Genomic DNA, 7,050 nt, shown 5'->3' with positions numbered 1-7,050 from the left:
AAAAAAAAAAAAAAAAAACTTCTACTCATATTCATACTTTTGTTTCATGCTTTCAAGGAGCTTAAATTCCAAAAAAGATAGTACACATACAATGAGAGTAAGCAGCTTTTACCGACTTCTAGTGGGAATAAGATGGCCCTTCTGTGCTCTGACTGCCCTCTGTACAATTCTCTTATCCTATTATAACTAGTTGCATCTTTTTCTTCCCTAAAGACAATACACTATTCCTTGAAACAGTTTTGTGTCTCTGTGTCCTCAGCATCTAGCATACAGGAGGCATGCAACTGATCACTCAAGGAAGGTCAAGAAAACTGCCATGGAGGCACAAATAAATGCTATTGAAAGAGGAAAGAAAGATTACATCTGATTACAGTAGCAGCAGGAGTTTCCTAGAAGAAACTGAGCTTTGAAAGATGGTCAAAACTTCATTTACCTCTTTTTGAAACAGAAACAAAGTACTGAAAGTATGAAGAGAAAAATAATAATTTCCCATTTTTCTACCATGAAAAATTAACCATTTAACTTTAAAATACATGAACAAGGACAGGTAAGCTCATGCCTATAATCCCAACACTTTGGGAGGCCAAGGTGGGAGAACTGCTTGAGCTCAGAAGTTCAAGACCAGCCTGGGCAACACAATGAGACCTTGTCTCCACTAGGACAATTTAAAAAAAAAGTCAAGCATGGTGGTACATGCCTGTAGTCCCAGCTCCTGGGGAGGCTGAGATGGGAAAATAGCTTAACCCCGTCAAGGAGGTCAAGGCTGCAGTAAGCCACGATTGCACCACTGAACTGCAGCCTGGGTGACAAAGCAAGACTCTGCCTTAATAAAAATAAAATAAAATAAACAATCCCCCTTTAGAAACTTAATATGCCAATTATAGGCTTATCATCCCATCACTCTCTTACCAAATAAAAAACTATAATTTTAGATTTTGGTAATAATTATATGCATGCTCTTTTGCTTTTGTTTTGTTTTGGTTTTGAATCTGAGTCTTGTTTTGTCACCCAGCCAAGAGTGCAGTGGTAGAAGCACAGCTCATTGCAGCCTCAATCTCCCCATGCTCAGGTGATCCTTCCACCTCAGCCTCCTGAGTAGCTGGGACTGCAGGCATGCACCTCCACACCTGGCTAATTTTTGTATTTTTTGTAGAGATGGGGCTTCACCATGTTGCCCAGGCTGGTCTTGAACTTCTGCAGCTCAAGCAATCTGCCCACCTCAGCCTCCCAAAGTGTTGGGATTACAGGTGTGAGCCATCACACCAGCTCTGGTTATATAACTTTGTTTTTTTTGAGATGGAGTTTTGCTCTCATTGCCCAGGCTGGAGTGCAGTGGCACGATCTTGGCTCACTACAACTTCCGCCTCCCAGGTTCAAGCGATTCTCCTGCCTCAGCCTCCCGAGTAGCCAGGATTACAGGCATGCACCACCGTGCCCGGCTAATTTTGTATTTTTAGTAGAAATGGGGTTTCGCCATGTTGGACAGGCTGGTTTCAAACTCCTGACCTCAAGTGATCCACCCGCCTCAGCCTCCCAAAGTGCTGGGATTACAGGCATGAGCCACCACGCCCGGCCATATAACTTTTACATACTGATTTTTTTTAACTTATATGTGAATAGAGAATGGATGCTCCACCCCTCAATCTTCTTTAGGTTTTCAAAATCCACTTTATTGAGATATAATTTACATTCCACACAACTGACTAGGATGACACTCAAATTCCATTTAAAGTGTACAAATCAATGGTTTTTAGTATTCACAGAGTTGTATAACCACCCACCACAATAAATTTTAGGATATTTCGTCACCCCAAAGAGAAACTCTACATCTATTGGCATTCTCCATTTATCCCCAATCTCCACTCCCCACCCCCACTGCAAACCCCAGGCAATCTCCAATCTACTTTCTCTGTGTCTTTATGGGTTCGCCTATTCTGAACATTACATATAAATTGAATCATACAATATGTAGTCTCTTGTGACTTATTTCACTTAGCATATTTTCTTTTTTTTTTTGAGACGGAGTTTCACTCATGTTACCCAGGCCGGAGTGCAATGGCGCGATCTCGGCTCACCGCAACCTCCGCCTCCTGGGTTCAGGCAATTCTCCTGCCTCAGCCTCCTGAGTAGCTGGGATTACAGGCACGCGCCACCATGCCCAGCTAATTTTTTGTATTTTTGGTAGAGACGGGGTTTCACCATGTTGACCAGGATGGTCTCGATCTCTTGACCTGGTGATCCACCCGCCTCGGCCTCCCAAAGTGCTGGGATTACAGGCTTGAGCCACCGCACCTGGCCACTTAGCATATTTTCAAGGTTCATTCAAGTTGTACCATATATCAGTACTTCATTACGTTTTATGGCTGAATAATATTCCACTGTATGATTTTTTTATGTCTACTTAAGAGATTGTTTACCCATTCATCAGCTGATAGACATTTGGGTTGTTTCCATTTGGGGCTATTATGAATAATGCTACTACAAATATTCATGTACAAGTTTTTGTGTGAACACACGTTTCCATTTCTCTTGTAGTAGGGTATATACCGAGCAGTGGAATGCTAATTCATACTATAATTCTATATTTAATGTTTTGAGGCACTACCAGACCGTTTTCCAAGGCAGTTATACCATTTTACATCCCACCAGCAATGTACGTACAAAGGTTCCAATTTCTCCACATCTTTGCCTATGCATAGTTTCCATTTTTTAAATTACAGCCATCCTAGTGGGTAAGAAGAGGTATCTTACTGTGGTATTGATTTGCATTTCTCTGCTGCTTACTAATATTGAGCATCTTTTAATGTGCTTGTTGACCATTTCATCTTTTTTAGAGAAATGTCAGATCCTTTGCCCACTTTTCACTTGGATGTGTGTCTTTTTACTATTTAGCTGTAAGATTTATTTATATATTCTAGATCTAAGATGTTTGTCAGATATATGATTTATAAAAATTTTCTCTTATTCTCTGGGTCATCTTTTTATTTATTCATTTTTTGGGGGGCTGAGGTCTCTTTCTGTTGCCCAAGCTGGAGTGCAGTGGCATGATCATAGTTCATGATAGCCTCTACCTCCTGGGCTTAAGCAATTCTTCAGCCTCAGCCTCCCAAGTAGCTGGGACTACAGGTAGGTACCACCACACCCAGCTTCTGTGGGTTGTCTTTTTACTTCCTTGATGTTATCTGTTATGGATTGAGTTATGTCCTCCAAAAATATATTGAAGTCCTAACCCTCTGTACCTCAGAATGTGATCTTATTTGAAACTAAGTTCCTTAAAGAGGTAATCAAGTTAAAATGAGGTGATTAGCACAGGCCCTATTCCAATATGACGGTGTCCTCATACAAAGGGGAAACTGGGATACAAAGACACAGGGAGAATGCCATGTGATGATGAAGGGCTGGAGTGATGCAGCTAGAAGTGAAGGAATGCCAAAAGTTGCCAGCAAAGCACCAGAAACTAGGGAGAAACAAGGAAGGATTCTTCCACAGTTTCAGAGGGAGCATGGCCCTGGCAACACTGTGATTTTGGACTGCTGGCCTCCAGAACTGTGAGGCAATAAATTTCTGTTGTCTTAGACCACTCAGTTTGTGGAATTTTGTTACAGCAGAACCAAAAAACGAATAGTTTTCTTTGCAGTAAATAAGTTTTTAAACTTGATGATATCAAATGTATCAATCTTTTTTTGTCACTTATGCTTTTGATGTCATATTTAGAGGAGAAACAAGGTCACAAAGATTTATTCCTTTTTTTTTGAGTTTTATAGTTTTAGCTTTTATATTTAGGTTTATGACCTATTTTGAGCTAATTTTGGGGTGTGGTATGAGGAAAGTATCTAGTTTATTCTTTTGCATATAAATATCCAATTGTCACAGCACCATTTATTTTAAAAATCTAATCGTTGCCTATTGAATTGCCTTGGCATCCTTGTCTAAAAAAAAAAAAAAAAAAAATCAACTGACCATCAACTGACCATCAACTAAGAATCTTTTCCTGGGCTCTCAGTTCTATTTCATTGATCTATGTGTCTGTCCTTATGCCAGTACCACACTGTCTTAATTACTGTAGCTTTATAGTAAGTTTGGAATTGGATGTATGAGTTCCCTAACTTTTGTCATTTATTCTTCATTTCAGAGATAATTTTGTCTTTTTCTTCCATTTTTTTCCCGAGTCCTATAAACTTTATTTCTCCCTGGTTTTTGTTTCCTGGCTTCTGTTTTTATTTTTTGACTATCTGAGATGAGGTAGTTTCTCATATTTTCAATGTATGTTTGTGTATACTTAATCTGTTTAGAGTGCCAACTGAACAGTTTTCTTCTGCTTCTTATTTTTTGCTAATGGTAGGGTTTCCTTAGTTTCTGTATGTGAAATTTCATTTCCTAATTTTCTGCAATAGTTTTCCATAGACTTTATTTTCCTCTTGTTCGTTTTTATGATATTGGGCATTTAATATTATTCCTGGCTTAATGGTATGCTTTTCTGTCGGTCTAGCAAAATCCAGGTTCCTCGGTGTGGTTGTTTTACTTATTTGTCTTGGTGCTAAGGGTGGAGCTGGGAGTCTTCTGATTTTAAAGTTATTTTCTGTCTTGTAAAAACCTTACATTTTCCTCCAATTTTTCTTTTTCTCATTCACCATCTAACTACCAAGGAGCACTTCTTCATTTCTTTTTTTGCCTTTTTTTCTTCCTCCAGAAGCTATGAGTTTGGAAGATCTCCCTGTAACCATCCTCTCCTTTTAAATTGTGCTTATCCCATTAAATCTCACCGGATCCTTTAAGTTGTGTGCATTTTGAAATCTGTTCCCTGTATTCCAGAGCTTTCATCTGCCCAGTTACTCCTTCAGTATTTTCGGATTTAGTGCATATGTTATGTATCGTGGTCATTCCAAATCACCTTCACAGCTGCCCTTCACTGGTACCCACTTCTGTCTTCTCCATTAAGTTTTCTCGGTCTGCTTTACCTCATCATGAAGCCTTGTGGTGGGGTGAAGGTGGGGTAGGTGCATGATAGAGCATCCTGAAATTTCTTGATTTTTTTTTTTTTTAATTTACAGTTGTTTTGCAGTTTCAGGATCTTCTGTGATGCCAACAGTGTGGTTTTGTGTAAAATTTGGTAGTTATAAAGTTGTTTTATATTGTTTAAAGAAAAATTCTGGGAGGTTGGTTATCACATAGCCATCATTGTCTTTGGCTGCTTAGAAGTCTCCCAAGACTATTTACTTTTCAGAAGTTTGGAAGAGTAAATATAAAGAAACTTGGAATGGTAGTTTCATGGGGGCTTATTAAAGTTAGCAGAAGACATTATTTTTAGAGGAGCTACTTATTGACCAAGAAAAAGGAGGCTGTGCGTGAAGACTAAGGAGTTTAATTATCACCTTTCCGTTTATAAAATAAGATATGAAGACACAATATTCCAGGAGGCAGAAGGCAGTGGGATCAAGAGATGGAGAATATTGTTAAGACACAGATGAATAACAATTGAGAAGACAGAATCTTAGTGAACTCACATCAGGTTACTCAAAGTTCTACTTTAGTTCAATGCAAAGTGATCTACTATGAATAAGAGGGATAGAGCTGGAATAGGAGGCTCGGATAGAGGACAAAGGCTCTGAATCACCACAGTGGGAAATGAGCCAGGGAGTCAAGCAGCTAAACAGGAAATACTGTCATGTAGGACTGAGGGTTCAGCTGAAGTTGGAGAGCATACATATGGACTACAGCAAATTGCCATGACTGTGTGACTACTCTGGGCTGTACTTGTAATATTGGAATGGAGAAAAGAGATAATGGTAATTACTAAGGATTGGAGGGCAAAGCAGGTATGTCAAAAGGGTATATAAGATCCTTAGGAGAATCACTGAAAATGTATGTCCATGGGTCTAGGCTACATAGAAAGGTAAATCAAATCAAAAGGGTTAATGGTCTAAGAAAACAAAGAGAAGATAAGGAACTGGAAGCCATAACGAAGGCAAAAAGCAGAAATCATGAGAATGAGCATAGAACATGATGGAAATATATACAAAGTCTGACCATTTAATTTTTATTTTGATGGTTGGGACACTAACCATTCTCCTCTTATTACTCCATATATGTACTTCAAAAAAATACTTATATCCAAACAGAAGGCAATAATTCTCTAAAGTGAAATGAACAGCTGTACTCCTCTAGTAGAAACTGAACAATCTCACAAGATTCATTTGTAGAGAATGAGGGAGTGGGAAAAGTAGAATGATTTAGGGCTGCGACTAGAGAGCACAGAGTTACAGTAATAATACTCATTACGTATAACCAATAATAGTACCAATATAACCAATAATAATACTAATTCAGTTGTAACACCAAAAACTGAAACTAACAAGCCTAGTTTACACACCTCAACATTTAACATGTTTTCTAAGAACGATTTTTGTTTTCTTGAGACAGGGTCTCAGCTTTGTCACCCAGGCTGAAGTACAGTGTTGTGATCAAGCTCACTTCAACCTCAGTCTCCTGGGATCAAGCGATCCCCCCACCTCAGCCTCCTAAGTAGCTGGGAAAACAAATGTATGTCACCATGACGGGCTAATTTTTTTATTTTTAGTAGAAGCAAGCTCTTGCTATGTTACCCAAGCTGGTCTCAAACTCCTGAGCTCAAGCAATCCTCCTGCCTTGCCCTATCAAAGTGCTGGGATTCCAGGCATGAGCCACCATGCCCAGCCCTAAGAATGATTTTTAAATTAAATTTTCACACACACACATTTTAACATTCCTGATTGTAGGGGTAATCCATGTTCATTATAGGAAGTTTGGAAAATACAGAAATTTTCTGCCTGCTTTTCCTTGTTATAGGTAACTATAGGATCTTAGACTAAAGTTTGGCATTTTTTTTCCTGTAAAGAACCAGACAGCGAAGGTCAAGAGATCGAGACCATCCTGGTCAACATGGTGAAACCCCGTTTCTACTAAAAATACAAAACATTAGCTGGGCATGGTGGCACGTGCCTGTAATCCCAGCTACTCAGGAGGCTGAGGCAGGAGAATTGCCTGAACCCAGGAGGCGGAGGTTGCGGTGAG

General features: G+C 39.3%; 1 protein-coding gene across 2 annotated transcripts in view; it reads right to left on the bottom strand.

Moving 5' to 3' along the window:
• The window catches only part of CPD (carboxypeptidase D), a 72,300-nt gene that overhangs the window by 27,166 nt on the left and 38,084 nt on the right, over positions 1 to 7,050 (bottom strand). The gene's annotated exons all lie outside the window — the stretch shown is intronic.

This window comes from Cebus imitator, unplaced genomic scaffold (assembly GCF_001604975.1).
Source record: "Cebus imitator isolate Cc_AM_T3 unplaced genomic scaffold, Cebus_imitator-1.0 Scaffold140, whole genome shotgun sequence".
Classification (NCBI taxonomy): domain Eukaryota; kingdom Metazoa; phylum Chordata; class Mammalia; order Primates; family Cebidae; genus Cebus; species Cebus imitator.
This window is presented reverse-complemented; position numbering and strand designations above follow the sequence as displayed.